This window comes from Vipera berus, assembly GCF_964194415.1.
Source record: "Vipera berus genome assembly, chromosome: 3".
Lineage (NCBI taxonomy): Eukaryota > Metazoa > Chordata > Lepidosauria > Squamata > Viperidae > Vipera > Vipera berus.
This window is the reverse complement of record NC_138204.1, coordinates 4,131,840-4,151,767: the sequence shown is the minus strand read 5'-3', so window position 1 is coordinate 4,151,767 and position 19,928 is coordinate 4,131,840.

The window sequence follows — 19,928 nt, the reverse complement described above, 5'->3', positions numbered from 1 at the left end:
AAGCTGCCTAGAGATGTGGTGGTTTACTTTGCAAAAAGAGAAATTAGAGATCAAGTTATACAAGCTGCCTATGATGCTAAAGTCGTGATTGCTGAACAAGAAGTCTTGGTTTTAAAAGAAATTCCTCCAAGGATTTTAAGGGGAAGGAAGGACTATACATTTCTTGTGCATGAGCTTAAGCAAAGAGATATAAGATTCAGATGGGAGATTCCAGAAGGGCTGATGGTGATGCATGAAGGTAAAAGGTATAGGCTGATCACTGTGAAACAAGCGCGTGATTTCTACAATAATGTCTTAAAAGCAACCCCATTAACGCTTCTGGAAGCTGGAAAGGGATCTGGAGAAGAAGAACAGCAAGAGGAGGAAAAAGAGGAAAATGGTGCTGGAGGAGATCAAGCTACAACTTCTTTGGATGATCCTAGAGAGCAAAGAGTGACGCGTGCTGCTTTAAGACGAGCAAAGAAAATAAAGGAACAAGATCAGCAAAAGTCTTCAGATACTTCACAACGCATTCATAGCCAAGCTGTGGGAGGAGCACGGCCTAAAGAAATTAGTCCTATCAAAGCAGTGCTTCAAGAGCTTTTTGAGGATATACATGGCAACTAAATTTTTAACTTGGAATGTTAATGGACTAAATTCACCGCAGAAGAGGAAGAAAGTTTTTCAATATTTAAAACAATTTAAGATAGATGTTATATGTCTGCAAGAAACGCATATTAGAGTTTTGGATCAAAAGTATTTAATGAACTCGAGGCTGGGTACGCAATTTGTTGCTTCTGCAGAGAATAAGAAAAATGGAGTGGTTGTTTATGTTAAAAATGCCTTAACAGCGGATTTAATTGAAGCAGATAAGCATGGAAGATATGTTATGATTGAGCTGTTGTTAGAAGGTAAAAAGACGCTTCTAGTTGGACTATATGCACCAAATCAACAACAAGCTGACTTTTTTAGCTTACTTCACACAAAGCTTACCCAGTTGGATTATAAATCTTTTATTTTTATGGGGGACTGGAATGGAGTTGTGGATGTACAGTTGGATAAGGCCGGAGCTTTTAAGCGCATTCCAAGTCATGCTAGACTGCCTAAATCTTTTTTTGAAATGAAGGATGACCTGGAATTGCGAGATATCTGGCGTGAGAGACACTTGCGGGAGAAGGATTATACTTTTTACTCTGATAGACACCAATCTTTTTCGAGGATTGATTTTATTTTGTCGACTAATGATCTTTTTTTGAGAACTAAAAAGGTGAAGATTTGTGCAAGAACTATCTCTGACCACAGTCCAGTTTGGTTGGAGATTGATAAGGAAAAAAGAGATAGGCGCTCATGGCGTGTGAATGAGAATTTGTTTAGAAACCAGAGAAATGTGGAAGAATGTAAACAGCGGATGAAGGATTTTTTTGAGATTAATATGAACAAGGGTACTTCTATGGATATGGTTTGGGATGCTAGCAAGGCCTATATGAGAGGGGTGTTGATACATATGAATAATAGACATAGACGTGTAGTAGAAAATAGAAGGAAAGAACTGGAGAATGAAATAAAGGAAAAAGAAAAGGCTTTGATTTTGAACCCAGAGGATGTGAAGATCAAGGAGGCTATTAGATTGTTAAGAGGACAATTTGATAAATTAATGGCTGATCAAGTGGCGACCAATCTGCGGTTTGCTAGGCATAATACTTTTTGCAATGCTAATAAACCAGGCAGATGGTTAGCTTATAGACTGAGGAAAAAACAAAGAGCATCTAATATAGATAAGATTGAGTATAAAGGAAGGGTCGTGTTTCAACAGAATCTTATTAAGGATGCTTTTGTGGATTTTTATTCGAAATTATATACTAAAGAGGATATTAATGCAAAAGATATTGATACGTACTTGGAGAATGCTAGCATCCCGGTTCTTACGCAAGTACAAAAAGAGGGGATTAATCAGCTGATTACAGAAGAAGAAATTTTTACAGCTATTAAGGAACTGAAGGTGGATAAAGCACCAGGCACGGATGGCTTGACTGCGGCCTATTATAAGAACTTACAATTAGAGATGATAAAACCGTTAAAGGAACTGTTCCAGACAATCCAGAGGGGGGGAAAGGTGCCACCGTCTTGGAGAACAGCTTTTATTTCTTTGATTCCGAAGGAAGACCAGGATGCTACTTTAGTTAAAAATTACAGACCGATATCGCTTTTAAATACAGATTATAAGATATTTGCTAAGGTTTTGGCTAATAGACTGATGAGGGTTCTACAACAGGTGGTTCATGGGGATCAAACGGGGTTTATTAGTGGTAGACAAATGAAAAATAACGTGAGACATATAGTTGATGTGTTAGAGTTTTTGGAAAGGCACAACCAGATCTCTGCAGCGCTAATCTTTTTAGATGCTGAAAAGGCTTTTGATCAATTGAATTGGCAATTTTTGTTGAAAGTTTTAGACAAAATGGATTTTGGGGAAAAATTTCTACAACCGATTAGGGCATTATATCAAAAACAAACTGCCCGAATCATAGTTAACAATAGCCTGACAACAGCATGTAATATTGAGAAGGGCACAAGGCAAGGGTGTCCGCTATCGCCCTTGTTATTTGTGTTAACATTAGAGATATTATTGGTTAAGATTCGGAACTCGAAAAAAATTAAGGGGATACAAGTCGGAGATCAGGACTACAGATTGAGAGCATTTGCAGATGATCTGGTTGTTACAGTGACCCAGCCAGAGAACTCTGTTGTGGACCTGATGGAGCTAATAACACAATATGGGAAGGTTTCTGGATTTAAAGTAAATATACAGAAAACTAAAATTTTGGCTAGAAATATGACAGTTTCACAGAAGGCTCTTTTAGAAGGATTAACTGGATTTGAGATTGTTAAAAGGGTTAAATATTTGGGGGTGACTTTGTCGCCCACTAATACAAAGCTATATAAAAATAATTATGAAAAACTATGGGGGAAAATTCAAAAAGAATTGGAGAGTTGGGAAAAATTGCAATTGTCTTTGTTGGGACGGATTGCAGCAGTGAAAATGAATGTCCTGCCCAAATTTTTATTTTTATTTCAAATGATACCGATTCTTAAGAAAGATTCTAATCTGGAGGAATGGCAGCGTGGTATCAATAAATTTGTGTGGGCAGGGAAAAAGCCACGAGTTAAACTTAAGATTATGCAGGATACTCGTGAGAGAGGTGGCCTTAAATTGCCAAATCTTAAATTATATTATGAAGCTGCTGCATTAGTAGGAATAAGCGATTGGATTAATTTGACGCAACCGAGGTTATTAAATCTTGAGGGCCATGATTTGTTGTTTGGCTGGCATGCATATTTGTTGTATGACAAGAAGGTAGATTCTGTGTTTAGGATGCATATTTTAAGACAGGCACTGCTGAGAGTTTGGAAGAAGTACAGATACAAGTTAAGCAGCAAGATACCATTGTGGGCAATTCCAAAACACGCAATAGAAAATATACATGCTGGTTTCAAACACGATGAGACTACCTACAAGGAAATTTTAAGTTTGGAAAGGAATGTTTGGTGCCTGAAATCATATAATTTCTTGCGAGAAGAGAAGGTTGTTCGAACTTGGTTTCAATATATTCAGTTACGGGCCAGGTGGAAAGAAGACCAGAAAAATGGATTTGTAATGACTGATGAAAATTTGATAAAGCAAATTAGAAATCAGGGACCAGCACATATTAAACGGATATATCTTGCATTGATAGAGATCGATTCAGAAACAGAGCTGGTTAAGGATTGCATGATAAAATGGGCCCAAAACATTCAGGAAGTTATTACAATGGATACGTGGGAAAAGATTTGGGTGAGGAATGTAAAATTTACTCAAGCTCAAAATCTTAGGTAGTCCTCAACTTACGGCCATTCACTTAATGGCCACTTGAATTTACAATGTGACTCATGGCCAGATCCACTTGGCCATTTACTTAACAATTCCAGTGATTCAATTAGCAACCCTGGGAAGACAGGTCGTAAAAATGGGGCAAAACTCACTTAATAACTCTCTTGCTTAGCAATGAAAATTTGGGGCTCAAATGGTTTCTCAGGTGGCCTGATCCTGTGCACAATATCAGCAGGAGAAACCTTCAGGTTTCTAAGTTCTAAGACCTTCAAGTTTCTAAGTTCTAAAACCTTCAAGTTTCCAAGTTCAAAGACCTTCAAGTTTCTAAGTTCTAAGACCTACAAGTTTCTAAGACCTTAAAGTCTCTATAAGTTTTAAGACCTTCAAGTTTCCAAGTTCTAAGACCTTTAAGTTTCTAAGTTCTAAGACCTTTAAGTTTGTTCAAGTTTCTAAGTTCTAAGACCTTCAGGTTTCTAAGTTCTAAGACCTTCAAGTTTCTAAGTTCTAAGACCTTCAAGTTTCTAAGTTCTAAGACCTTCAAGTTTCTAAGTTCTAAAACCTTCAGGTTTCCAAGTTCTAAGACCTTCACGTTTCTAAGTTCTAAGACCTTCACGTTTCTATGTTTTAAGACCTTCAAGTTTCCAAGTTCTAAGACCTTCAAGTTTCTAAGTTCTAAGACCTTTAAGTTTGTTCAAGTTTCTAAGTTCTAAGACCTTCAGGTTTCTAAATTCTAAGACCTTCAAGTTTCTAAGTTCTAAGCTCACGCCTCCTTCTTCAGTGACTCCATTCAGCCACCTCGTTCTCTGTCATCCCCTTCTTCTCTTGCCCTCCATCTTTCCCAGCATTAGGCTCTTCTCCAGTGAGTCCTTCCTTCTCCTTAGGTGGCCAAAGGATTTGAGTTTCCACTTCAGGATCTGGCCTTCTAAAGAGCAGTCAGGGTTGATCTCCTCTAGGACTGACTGGTTTGATCGCCTTGCAGTCCAAGGGACTTGCAGGAGTCTTCTCCAGCACCATGGTTCAAAGGCCTCAATTCTTTGGCGCTCAGCCTTTCTTATGGTCCAGCTTTCACAGCCATACATTGCAACTGGGAAAACCATGGCCTCGACTAGTCAAACTTTGGTTGGCAGGGTGATGTCTCTGCTTTTTAGTATGCTTATGACCTACTACTTGTTGTTTATATGTACACTTCTGCACCGGAGACAAATTCCTTCTGTGTCCAATCACACTTCGACTATAAAGAATTCTATTCTATTCTGTTCTGTTCTGTTCTGTTCTGTTGATCTATTCTGTAATTCTATTCTATAATTCTATTCTGTAATTTCTATTCTATTATTCTATTCTATTCTATTCTATTCTATTCTATTCTATTCTATTCTATTCTATTCTATTCTATTCTATTCTATTCTATTCTATTCTATTCTATTCTATTCTATTCTATTCTATTCTATTCTATTCTATTCTATTCTATTTCGTATTGAACTGTACTGTACTGTATTGTATTGTATTGTATCGTATTGTATTGTATCGTATTGTAGTCTGTTGTATTCTATTCTATTCTATTCTATTCTATTCTATTCTATTCTATTCTATTCTATTCTATTCTATTCTATTCTATTCTATTCTATTCTATTCTATTCTATTCCATTCCATTCTCTATTCTTATTGTATTGTATTGTATTGTATTCTGTTCTATTCTATTCTATTCTATTCTATTCTATTCTATTCTATTCTATTCTATTCTATTCTATTCTATTCTATTCTATTCTATTCTATTCTATTCTATTCTATTCTATTCTATTCTATTCTATTCCATTCTCTATTCTATTCTTATTGCATTGCATTGCATTGCATTCTATTCTATTCTATTCTATTCTATTCTATTCTATTCTATTCTATTCTATTCTGTTCTGTTCTGTTCTGTTCTGTTCTGTTCTGTTCTATTCTATTCTATTCTATTCTATTCTATTCTATTCTGTTCTGTTCTGTTCTGTTCTATTCTATTCTATTCTATTCTATTCTATTCTATTCTATTCTATTCTATTCTATTCTATTCTATTCTATTCTATTCTATTCTATTCTATTCTATTCTATTCTATTCTATTCCATTCTCTATTCTATTCTTATTGCATTGCATTGCATTGCATTCTATTCTATTCTATTCTATTCTATTCTATTCTATTCTATTCTATTCTGTTCTGTTCTGTTCTGTTCTGTTCTGTTCTGTTCTATTCTATTCTATTCTATTCTATTCTATTCTATTCTATTCTATTCTATTCTATTCTATTCTATTCTATTCTATTCTATTCTATTCTATTCTATTCTATTCTATTCTATTCCCTATTGTATTGTATTGTATTGTATTGTATTGTATTGTATTGTATTGTATTGTATTGTATTCTATTCTATTCTATTCTATTCTATTCTATTCTATTCTATTCTATTCTATTCTATTCTATTCTATTCTATTCTATTCTATTCTATTCTATTCTATTCTATTCCAGATAACCAACATCTTGATTGGACCTAGAAGCAAACTGGGCAGCTCATGTAGCTTGCGCCACAACAACAACAACAACAACAACAACAACAACAACAACAATAATAATAATAATAATAATAATACTAATAATAATAATAATAATAATGATGATGATGATGATGATGATGATGATGATGATGATGTTGGAAGGGACCTTAGAGGTCATCTAGTCCCACCCCCTGCTCAGGCAGGAAACCCTATACCGTTTCAGACAAATGGCTGGCCAGTCTCTTCTTGAAAACCTCCAGTGATGGAGCATTCACCACTTCTGGAGGCAGGTTGTTCCACTGGTTAATTGTTCTAACTGTCAGGAAGTTTCTCCTTAGTTCTAGGTTGCTTCTCTCCTTGATGAGTTTCCATCCGTTGCTTCTTGTCCTGCCTTCGGGCGCTTTGGAGAATAGCTTGACTCCCTCTTCTTTGTGGCAGCCCCTGAGATATTGGAAGACTGCTATCATATTCTACCCCAGCTCTCTTTTACAGGAGCTATTAAGCCAAGAGCTGCAAAGTGTCAACTGGACATTCATCAAATCCCGCCCAAGGCTGTGGCCACTGAAAGCTGGGAAAGAGAGACTTATGGATCAGTGACAATATATCCTTTCTTATAAAACATAGATGTCAGAATACATTTATATCATATTCATAAATGTATGTTTAAAACATTATTCCATGGAATTCTGCCATCTCAAGGAAAAGAAGAGAATAGATGTGTATTGAACCGGTATTAGGCATTTCAAAGGAAAGGAGAAGCCTTTTGAACTGGGGAAACAAAAGGGGGGGGCTAGCATCTGGCTTGTGTCACGGAAGAGAGCAATAAACATGAAGGGTCCTAACTTCCTTTTTCCCACGAGATGGATGATACGAGAGAAAGGATGGGGGACTGACCAAATGGGGTTAAGGGGGGTTAAACCGGGAACTCTTTATAAGGGTTTACTTCGTGGGATAATATTAAGTCCTGTCTCATTTCCTACAACCAAGCATGTCATAGTAAAGATTCTTTTTGGAATAGATTTGACTCCAAGAATTTTGTCCTCCTAAGAGATGGTTTGGGGTGGGTCCTGACAATAGACCTTTATTTGAGAAAGCTGTCTTAGATTTATTCATTTTTCAAATGTTTGCTTTTGCCCCTTATTTGAGGGATTTAATCTGGACAAACGGTACCCCTTAATACACAGAAATCCTTTCCAATTCTTCCTTAGTACAGCTTTTTATGCTTTTTTTGATATTTTATTAAAATACAGGATAGTGGTGAGGACACCACGCTAGGAATCAAGAGATGGTGAGTTCTAATTCTAGGAAGCTGGCTGGGTGACTTTGGGCCAAACACCAGGAGATGGTGAGTTCTAGTCCTCCCTTAGGCATGAAAGCCAGCTTACCCAGGCAGTCTCCAAAGAACCGAACAAAATGGAAGGAAAGAAAAATAATAATCAGAATATGCATTTTTTTAAAAAAACATTTTTTTCCTCAACTTGGCTCTTGAATTTTCCTTCATAAAGCAAAGTTATCAACATAAACACTTTTTAGAAACCTTACGGACCTCTTTTAGACTTGGCCAGAAAATAAAGTCATGCTATTTATGGCAATCCATCCCTCCAGCCACAGGCACTATGCTGGAGATGTGTTGACAGCCGCGGGAAAACTCTAGGCCAAGTGATGTTTACTCCTTCTGTTCCTACTTGGATGTCAGTTTTTTTTTGCATTTGATCCTGAACTCTTCTACAAGACCCCCCCTCCACCCCCAATCCTTGAAATTTGGATTCCACACCCTTTGCACAACTTGTGATGAAACAAGTGGGTCAGACTAAAAAGCGTCACAAATCAAAAACAGGAATTCAAGAGCTACTGTTAGCCTAGCCAACCAATACCAGAGATTGAACCAGTTTAATGAAAAGAAGGGCCAGGGGTGTCATGATAGCAGTCTTCCAGGATTTGAGGGGCTGCCATGAAGAAGGGGGCGGGGTCAACGTATTCTCCAAAGCCCCTGAAGGCAGGACAAGAAGTAGTGGATGGAAGCGTATCAAAGACAGACCCAACCTGGAACTAAGGAGAAATTTCCTCACAGTGAGAACAATTAACTGATGGAACGGCTTGCCTCCAGAAGTTGTGGGTGCTCCCAACACTGGAGGTTTTAAAGAAGAGATGTTGTTAGCTGCGAAGTCGTGTCCGACCCATCGCAACCCCATGGACAACGTTCCTCCAGGCCTTCCTGTCCCTCTTCTGGAGTCCATTTAAGCTCACACCTACTGTTGTGATTCAGGGTCAGCCTGTGGGTTTGGCAGTTGGGTCGGACGACTCAGAGGAGGAGGAGGGGGGTGTTGAAGAGCTTGCTGAGGGGATTGGACAGCTTGATGAGAGCCCCCAGCCAGGCCCCTCTCATCTGGTCACGACGCAGACCCAGCTGTGTGAGCCTGACAGCGTGGATGAAGATGACCCACAGCTGGCCCTGTTCAAGGACGCCCGACGCAGGAGGCAGTCAATCAGGAGTAAACAGAGGAAGGCAATGGGGCACCTCTGAAGGAGGCAGAGAGAGGCCACGCCCTGAACTGTATTTAAGGGGAATGCGTGGGAGGGCTGGTTTGCTGAAGGCAACCGCTTGGATAGTTCCTGTTTCTTAGCTCCTGTTTCATGGTTGGTGTCTTGTCTTGCTCTGTTTTATGTGAATAAATTTGGCAGGCTTAATTCCAGCCTCTTGCCTTCTTGTAAAAGGGGTTGTCCTTGCTTTTGCTGCAGGGCCGGTAGCAGGCTGGTACAGAACACCTACTGCTTCAGTGACTCCATCCAGCCACCTCATTCTCTATCGTCCCCTTCTTCTCTTGCCCTCCATCTTTCCCAGCTTTAGGCTCTTCTCCAGTGACTCACTGGAAATAAGAGATTGGACACCCCATTTGTCTGGGATGGGACAGGGTCTTCTGCTTGAGCAGGGTGGGGGTTGGACTAGAAGATCTTCAAAGTCTCTTCTTATTCTTTTCTGTTCTCCAAAGCAAGTCAGGACAAAAAGCAACGGATGGAAAGTAATCAAGGAGAGAAACAACCTAGAACTAAGGAGAAACATCCTGACAGAACAATTAACCGGTGGAACTACCTGCCTCCAGAAGCAGTGAATGCTCCAACACTGGATGTTTTTAAGAAGAGACTGGACAGCCATTTGTCTGAAATGGTATAGGGTTTCCTGCCTGTGCAAGGGGTTGGACTAGAAGACCTCCAAGGTCCCTTCCAACTCTCTTATTCTGTTCTATTCTGTTCTGAACCGGTTCCCCTATCTTCTGTATTGGTCCAAATGTATTCCGGGGTAGCTTGTGGTTGAAAAAAGTTCAAAATTGGCAACCCGGTTGTTCCTCTGACTAGTTGCCTCCGTACTTTGTCCACTGCTCCTGTTGCACAACCCTCAAGGAGTGTCAAACACCACTTCTGGTGCCAGCTGTCCATCTTGGCAGGTCCCTGTATGCTGTTGAAGCATTAGTGGATCTTTCATGCCAAAGTCCAGGATGGAATCTGGTTCAAGATCAAAGTTCAGGCATGGACAGAAGACAGAATAGGAAGTTCTTCCTCTACTGTTAGATCAGGGTTTCTCAACCTTAGCCAGTTTTAAATATGTGGACTTCAACTCCCAGAATCCCCCAGTCAGCATCCTGGGAGTGGAAGACCACCCATGCTGGCTGGAGAATTCTGGGAGTTGAAGTTCACTCATACTGGCTGGGGAATTCTGGGAGTTGAAGTCCACCATTGCTGCCTGAGGAATTCTTGGCGTTGAAGTCCATCTATCTTAAAATGGCCGAAGCTTGGAAATATGATGACTCCATGCAAACAGATGGACCACCAATTAGAAAAAAAACCTCAAGAAGAGGGGATCAGGTTGTTCACCAAAGCACCAGAGGGAAGGACAAGAAACAATGGTTGGAAACTGACCAAGGAGAGAAGCAACCTGGAATTAAGGAGAAACTTCCTGACAGTGAAGACAATTAACCAGTGGAATAGCTTGCCCCCAGGAGTCGTGGACGCCCCATTCCTGGAGGTTCTTGAGAAGAGACTGGACAGTCACTTGTATGAAATGGTATAGGTTCTCCTGCTTGAGCAAGGGGCTGGACTAGAAGACCTCCAAGGTCCCTTCCAGCTCAATTCTAATTTACTCTACTCTACTCTACTCTACTCTACTCTACTCTACTCTACTCTACTCTACTCTACTCTACTCTACTCTATATCTATTTCCATTTCCATTTCCATTTCCATTTCCATTCCCATTCCCATTCCCATTCCCATTCCCTATTCTATTCTATTCTATTCTATTCTATTCTATTCTATTCTATTCTATTCTATTCCATGATTCTATTCTATTCTATTCTATTCTATTCTATTCTATTCTATTCTATTCTATTCTATTCTATTCTATTCTATTCTATTCTATTCCATCCCATATTTTCTATTCTATTCTATTCTATTCTATTCTATTCTATTCTATTCTATTCTATTCTATTCTATTCTATTCTATTCTATTCTATTCTATTCTATTCTATTCTATTCTCAGTCTTTAGGCCAGATGGACGGTTGGTTTAATATTTCTGTTTTCATTTATCTTCCCCCCTAGGCGAAGGTGAGGCATATCTGGAGCGAGAGAGAAGCATCCTTCTCTGAAGCTTCCTGGAGCTTGCTGCTTTTTTGTGCATCCATTTTTAATGTTCAGTGGCAGATGCTCTTCTTATCAATGATTGCTGAGCTGGGAAATTCAACAAGACTTTCTAAAAAAGAAAAGAAATGAAAACAAAAGACGATGCTCAGCCAGTTTGCTTTCCCTTAAATCAGCAATTTCTGTAGGGGTTTTTTTTTTTTTTGAAAGAGCCACTCTAATAAACAAAGCCCTCATCTTAGGAGCACGATGGGGACCAACAATTTCCATTGCTAAGCTATTTTATTTTTATTTCATTTTATTTTATTTTTTATTTCATTTTTATTTCATTTTATTATTTATTTTATTTTGTTTTATTTTTCATTTTTATTTTATTTTTCATTTTCATTTCATTTTATTATTTATTTTATTTTATTTTTTATTTATTTTATCTTATTTTATTTTATTTTTTATTTATTTTATTTTATTTTTCACTTTTATTTAATTTTTCATTTTTATTTTATTTATTTTATTTTATTTTTTATTTCATTTTATCTCATTTTATTTTATTTTTTATTTCATTTCAATTTTATTTTATTTTATTCATTTTCATTATATTTTCATTTCATTTTTATTTTATTTCATTTTTATTTTATTGTTATTTCTTATATTTTATTTTATTTTTTTCCTTTTTATTTTATCTTTTCCTTTTTATTTTATTTTACTTTTTATTTCATTTTTATTTTATTTTATTTTTTTATTTTCTTTTACTTTATTTTATTTTTTCCCTTTTTATTTTAGTTTATATTTCATTTCATTTCATTTTATTATTTATTTCATTTTATTTCGTTTTATTGTTTATTTTATTTTATTTTTCATTTTTATTTTATTTTATTTTTTATTTCATTTTTATTTTATTTTATTTTTTATTTCAGTTATTTTATTTTATTTTTTATTTCAGTTATTTTATTTTATTATTTCTTTTATTTTATTTTATAATTTAATAATTTAATTTAATTTAATTATTTAATATTTAATTATTTAATTTAATTTAATTTAATTTAATTTAATTTAATTTAATTTAATTTAATTTAATTTAATTTAATTTAATTTAATTTAATTTAATTTAATTTAATTTAATTTAATTTAATTTAATTCTGCTGTATCCCTCCCCACTAGATGCCCAGAATTTTTCCAAAATTGCATCAGGTTGAATTTGTGCATTTTCCCTCCCTTTTCGCTCTCCCCCATGTACCTTACCACCTTCCCTGATAACAGGGAAAAACTGTCTCTCTTTCCTTCTTTCTGACTGGCTGAAATGTATTAGTTGTGAAAAGCTCAGAGAGGGATGGAAAATACCTTGATATTTTAGCCTGCCTAGCCAAAGGTTGCATCAACTCTGAAATACTCACTTGAGGATGGATAATTGCATCCCCCCTTTCCCCCCCCCTCCGTTCTCCAGGTCTAAGTTCAAAGAAAAAAGGAAACAAAGAAATAAACACAGCAGAGAGAGAGAGAGAGAGAGAGAGAGAGAGAGAGACAGAGACAGAGACAGAGACAGAGACAGAGACAGAGACAGAGACAGAGAGACAGAGAGAGAGAGAGAGAGAGAGAAAGAGACAGAGAGAGAGAGAGAGAGAGAGAGAGAGAGAGAGAGAGAGAGAGAGAGAGAGAGAGAGAGAGAGAGAGAGAGAGAGAGAGAGAGAATTTCACCCCCCACACAAGACTGGGCGCTTGGAAAACCTGCAGAAGCCGAAAGCGTGATGTGATAAGTGCCTGCAACAGAACTGTCCCCGCAGACCTATTACTACCAAATAAGGCAAAGAGAAGTTAAAATGGGCCCAGAAGAGAGAGAATGGGGAAAGGGGGCATTATCTGCAAAGCTGATAATGGAAAGGCTTTTGAGCCAAGGGCACTTTGCACCTTGGTGCTGATTCAGAGAAAAGCATAAGGTGTTATTTCCAGGAAAGTGCTTCAGGCAGAACCGGTTTTCATTTTGCCATCAAGTCCATCCCGTTTGTGCTTGCCAGCTTTTATATCAGATTATCTACCTGCTAACTAAAACTCTCCTCTCTGTTTGTCTGTTTGTCACCTTCAGTTAGCCCAAACGGTCCATCAGAGGGCAAAAAGGGTTTGTCAATCAATCAGTTGGAATATTGCCGGGAGGGACCTTGGAGGTCTTCTAGTCCAGCCCTCTGCTCAAGCAGGAGACCCCCATACCATCTCAGATAAGTGGCTGTCCAGTCTTTTCTTAAAAACCTCACGGGATGGAGCGCCCACGATTCCTGGTGGCAAGCTGTTCCACTGGTTAATTCTTCTCACTGTTAGGAAGTTTCTCTTTAATTCCAGGTTGCTTCTCTCCTTGATGAGTTTCCACCCGTTGCTTCTTGTCCGGCCTTCTGGTGCTTTGGAAAATAAGCTGACCCCCTCTTCTTTGGGGCTGCCCTCAAATATTGGAACACTGCTATCATGGCACCACTAGTTCTTCTTTTCTCTAGACTATCCATACTCAATCCATACTCAATTGTTCGTATGATTTTTGTCTCCAGGCCCTTGATCATCTAAGTGGATCTTCTTTGCACTTTCCCTCCCAAAGTCTCAACATCTATTTTTGTGATGTGGTGACCAAAATTGGCTACAGCATTCCAGTTGTGGTCTTACTAGGGCAGACATGTCAAACACAAGGCCCGGGGGCCAGATCCGGCCCGCAAAGTGGTTTTATGTGGCACGCAAAGCCATCCTGGAAACAGTGAGGGAACGGCCCCCACTGCCTTGGCCCTGGCCCAGAGACCCTCCTTCTGCCAGAGACCCTCAGATCTGTCCCACTCCTGCCCAGGCCCCCATAGGCACCCTTGATGCGAACGATGTAGAGTTGGCCATGCCCACCCAGTAGGCCATACGCACTCTAGCCACACCCACCCAGTAGGCCACGCCCACCCTGGCCACACCCACCCGCCCCCCCTGAGGGCAACCGCAATGCTGATGCGGCCCTCAATGAAATTGAGTTTGACACCCCTGTACTAGGGTTTTATAAAGCGATACTAATACTTCACCCGATCTTGATTCTACGCCTCTATTTATGCAACCAAGGATTGTATTAGCTGTTTTGGCTGCCGCCCCACACGGCTGGCTCATGTTTTAAGTGATCATCCACTAGGATTCCAAGTTCCCTCTCACAGTTGCTTCTTTTTGAACCAGGTTTTGCCTGATCTGTATTTGTACCTTTGTTTTTTTTTTCCTGCACGCACGTAAAACGTTGCTTTTTTCCACACTGAATTTCACATTGTTGTATAGCGCCCGTTGTTCAAGTCTGTTAAGATCTTTTTGCATCCTGAGTTTGTCCTCTGGGGTGTTTGTTGGTCCTTGAGCCCAAAATTTCCATTGCTAAGTAAGGCGGCAGTTTCTGCTTCATTTTGTTATCTTTTTTGCCATAGTTGTTAAAGGTATCACTGCAATTGTTAAATGAATTAGGCACCTTGAGGCCTTTGAACTTATGGTGCTGGAGGAGACTCCTGTGAGTCCCTTGGACTGCAAGGCGATCAAACCGGTCAGTCCTAGAGGAGATCCACCCTGACTGCTCTTTAGAAGGCCAGATCCTGAAGCTAAAACTCAAATACTTTGGCCACCTAATGAGAAGGAAGGACTCACTGGAGAAGAGCCTCATGCTGGGAAAGGTGGAGGGCAAGAGAAGAAGGGGACGACGGAGAATGAGGTGGCTGGATGGAGTCACTGAAGCAGTAGGCGTGAACTTAAAGGGACTCCAGAAGATGGTAGAGGACAGGAAGGCCTGGAGGAACGTTGTCTGTGGGGTCACGATGGGTCGGACACGACTTTGCAACTAACAACAACAAAACAAATCTGGCTTTCCCCATTGACTTTCCAGCTGGGAGGGTTATAAATTGTGATCCCATGATAACCCAGTTGCCAAGAGCCCAAATTTTGATCATTTGATCAAGGGAATGCTGCAACCGTCATAAGTTTGAAAAACGGTCATAAGTCACTTTTTTCAGGCTCTTTAAAAAGAGTCATCCTCTCAGACTGTTTTTAAAGTTTACATATTGTTTTAATGTTGTGCTATTTTATTTGTACACCAACCCTGTGGCAGATGGGCAGTTTCAAAATGTTGTAAACAAATAACAAGGAAATAAATCTAGCAACTCCGGTGCACAAGTCTTTGTTTCGTTTCGTTGTTATAGGCCAGGCGTGAAAGATGAGGTCCACATGGGAAGGTTCAATAAAGCTGATTTATTGCTAAAAGGAATCTTCTCAGCTAAATGTCAACATCTCCTTAGAGTTACTGTAGATAAGGCTGCACGGAATTCAAGGATGGTTGGGCTCATTTTTCTTGTGGCTATGAAAGGATTCTAGGCTGATCCCTCTTTTAACTCCACCCCCCAGGTTCTTCCCCTACATTAGACAGATAGTTCTCGATTTACAGCCATTCATTTAATGAAGTTACAATGGCACTGGAAAAAGTGATTGATGATCACGCTCACCACCATTGCAGCATTCTCCTAGCTGACTCGAATTGCATCCTCAGTGCTCATATTAGTAGTAGTAATTGTGAGAGGGATCCGGAGTCCTAGTGGAAAATCACTTAAATATGAGCCAGCCGTGTGCGGCAGCTGCCAAAAAAGCCAACGCTGTGCTAGGCTGCATTAACAGAGGGATAGAATCAAGATCACGTGAAGTGTTGATACCACTTTACAAGGCCTTGGTAAGGCCACACTGGGAATACTGCATCGAGTTTTGGTCACCACAATGTAAAAAAGATGTCGAGACTCTAGAAAGAGTACAGAGAAGAGCAACAAAGATGATTAGAGGACTGGAAGCTAAAACATATAAGGAATGGTTGTTGGAATTGGGAATGTCTAGTTTAATGAAAAGAAGGACCAGGGGAGACATCATAGCAGTCTTCCAATATCTCAGGGGCTGCCCCAAAGAAGAGGGAGTCAAGCTATTCTCCAAAGCACCCGAAGGCAGGACAAGAAGCAACGGATGGAAACTAGTCAAGGAGAGAAGCAACCTAGAACTAAGGAGACATTTCCTGACAGTCAGAACAATTAATCAGCGGAACGGTTTGCTTCCAGAATTTGTGAATGCTCCATCACTGGAGGTTTTTAAAAAGAGAGTGGACAACCATTTGTCTGAAATGGTGTAGGGTCTTCTGCTTGAGGTTGCACTAGAAGACCTCCAAGGTCCCTTTCAACTCTGTTATTCTGTTATTAATAAAATGAAAGAAGTGGACTTGGCAGTTGGGTTAAATCTGTCTGTCTGTCTGTCTGTCTGTCCTTCTATCTATCTATCTATCTGTCTGTCTGTCTGTCTGTCTGTCTGTCTGTCTGTCTGTCTGTCTATCTATCTATCTATCTATCTATCTATCTATCTATCTATCTATCTATCTATCTATCTATCTATCTATTTATCTATCTATCTATCTATCTATCTATCTATCTATCTATCTATCTATCTATCTATCTATCTATCTATCTATCTATTATCCATCCGTCTGTCCGTCTATCTATCTATCTATCTATCTATCTATCTATCTATCTATCTATCTATCTATTATCTGTCTGTCCATCTGCCCATCTGCCCATCTATCTATCTATCTATCTATCTATCTATCTATCTATCTATCTATCTATCTATCTATCTATCTATCTAATCTATCTATCTATCTATCTATCTATCTATCTATCTATCTATCTATCTATCTATCTATTATCTGTCTGTCCGCCTATCTATCTATCTATCTATCTATCTATCTATCTATCTATCTATCTATTATCTGTCTGTCTGTCCGCCTATCTATCTATCTATCTATCTATCTATCTATCTATCTATCTATCTATCTATCTATCTATCTATTTTTATCTGTCTGTCCGTCTGCCTATCTATCTATCTATCTATCTATCTATCTATCTATCTATCTATCTATCTATCTATCTATCTATTATCTGTCTGTCCATCTGTCCATCTGTCCATCTGCCCGTCTATCTATCTATCTATCTATCTATCTATCTATCTATCTATCTATCTATCTATCTATCTATCTATCTATCTATCTATCTATCTATCTATCTAACCTATCTATCTATCTATCTAATCTATCTATCTATCTATCTATCTATCTATCTATCTATCTATCTATTATCTGTCTGTCCGCCTGCCTATCTATCTATCTATCTATCTATCTATCTATCTATCTATCTATCTATCTATCTATCTATCTATCTATTATCTGTCTGTCCATCTGTCCATCTGTCCATCTGCCCGTCTATCTATCTATCTATCTATCTATCTATCTATCTATCTATCTATCTATCTATCTATCTATCTATCTATCTATCTATCTATCTATCTATCTATCTAATCTATCTATCTATCTATCTAATCTATCTATCTATCTATCTATCTATCTATCTATCTATCTATCTATCTATCTATCTATCTATCTATCTATTATCTGTCTGTCCGCCTATCTATCTATCTATCTATCTATCTATCTATCTATCTATCTATCTATCTATCTATCTATCTATCTATCTATCTATCTATCTATCTATCTATCTATCTATCTAATCTATCTATCTATCTATTATCTGTCTGTCCGCCTATCTATCTATCTATCTATCTATCTATCTATCTATCTATCTATCTATCTATCTAGTTTTTGGCCTGAGTTTTTGGTCTCTGAGAGATGGCTGGGCAGGGGCAGGGGCTGTTCATGTAAATCTAGAAAGCCTCTGATTATTTTTTTATCCAAATTTTTTATAGGGCTAGGGAGCGGGGTGGGAGATACCGGTTGTTTGGCTATGGGGGGTGGCCGATCTACCATGGTTCAGACCAGCCTTGGGTCTGATAGCACGGGGGGAGAACGGGGTGGCGTTGTCGCCGGGGCTCATGAGCGGGTCGTGGGATTATCAATTCCCACGACGGGGAATGGCAGCAGGCGGATAGACAGGGGGCCGTATCGCTACCGGGAGGGCCGTCCCCGCTATTTGCAAGCGGTGAGGCGCTCCGACCCTCTGCTTCTTCCCCGAGATCCCGGGAGCGAGGATGTGCAGCCTCCTGAGCTCCGGCTGGTGTACCTGAATGCCAGGTCCGTGGTTAATAAAGCTCCCCTCGTTAGGGATTTAGTTGAGGGTGAGCATGCGGACCTGGCTTGCATCACGGAGACTTGGTTGGGCCCAGAGGGTGGGGTCCCTTTGGTTGACCTCTGCCCACCAGGCTTCCGGGTGCTACACCGGCCACGAGCTCATGGTAGGGGTGGGGGAGTGGCGGTTACCATTAGGGAGACCTTATGCCCGCGGGAGGCCACCGTTTCTCAGATAGTCGGGTGTGAGTCTCTCTTTTTGAGGTTTGGTTCGGGGGCGCAGTTGGGCTTGCTGCTGGTGTACATTTCGCCCAGTCACACAGCGGCAGCCCTGCCCGAGCTGCTCGATATCCTCTCGGGTTTGGTGGTTGAGTTTCCCAAACTTATAGTTTTGGGAGACTTCAATCTACCATCCCTGGGAGGTTCATCGGAGCTAGCTCGGGAGTTCATGGCTTCCATGGCGGCCATGGACCTGACGCAAGTAATTTCAGAGCCGACTCATGAGGGAGGCCACACCCTTGACCTGATTTTTTTATCTAGACGGTGGTTGGATGATCTAGGTGGGGGCTCTCCATTTATTATGCCCCTGTCATGGACCGATCATCATCTCCTGCGGCTGGTCTTCCGTTTTGCCACCCCCCGCCGTGGGGGTACGGAGCCAATTAGATGGTACCGCCCCAGACGCTTAATGGATCCTGATAGATTCCAAGCGGCGCTGGGGTCCCCACCTGCCTCCACTGCTCACAGCTCGGCGGATGCCTTAGTGGAAGCCTGGGAAAGGGCAGCCACTGAGGCACTTGACCGGGTTGTACCCTTGCGGCCCCTGACCCGGCGCAGATCCCAGCGAGCTCCATGGTTTTCCGCGGAGCTCCGGGAGATGAAGCGTCGGAAACGGGGCCTAGAGAGCTGCTGGAGGTCTAGCCGATCCGAACCCGACCGGTTGCGGTTAAGAACCTACATTAGGTCTTATCTCGCAGCGATGAGGGTGGCGAGGTGCAATTACTTCTCCACCCTCATCGCGTCCGCAGATAATCGCCCGGCCGCCTTGTTTAGGGTGACTCGCTCACTTCTTAATCAGGAGGTGAGGGAGGATCCCTTGCAGGGTCGTGCCGAGGAATTTAGCCAACATCTGTCGGATAAAATCGCTCGGATTCGGACCGGTTTGGACTCCAGCTGGGCAGAGTCAGGCGATCAGGACACGGGCGGTCTTGTCAATGTTACCTGGGAAGAGTTTGATTCTGTGACCCCTGATGAAGTGGACAGGATTATGGGGAGGCTGAGCTCCTCCACATGTTTGTTGGACCCGTGCCCTTCCTGGCTGGTTTATGCAGCTAGGGAGAGGACACGAGGCTGGCTCCAGGCGGTTATATCTGCTTCTTTGAGTGAGGGTTATTTCCCCACCGTCTTGAAGGAGGTGGTGGTGAGACCTCTCCTCAAGAAGCCTGCCTTGGACCCAGCTGTTTTGAACAACTTTCGTCCAGTCTCCAACCTTCGCTTTCTTGCGAAGGTTGTCGAGAGTGTGGTGGCGCATCAGCTCCCTCTGGTCCTGGATGAAGCGGATTATCTGGACCCCTACCAATCGGGTTTCAGGCCCGGGTACAGCACGGAGACGGCATTGGTCGCTCTGGTGAATGATCTCTGGAGGGCTCGGGATAGGGGATATTCCTCTGTCCTAGTCCTATTAGACCTCTCGGCGGCTTTCGATACCATCGACCATGGTATCCTGCTGCGGCGTCTCAGGGGATTGGGAGTGGGAGGCACAGTTCTTCAGTGGTTCTCCTCCTATCTCCTGGGACGCTCGCAGTCGGTGTTGGCAGGGGGGCAGAGATCGGCCCCTAGGTCTCTC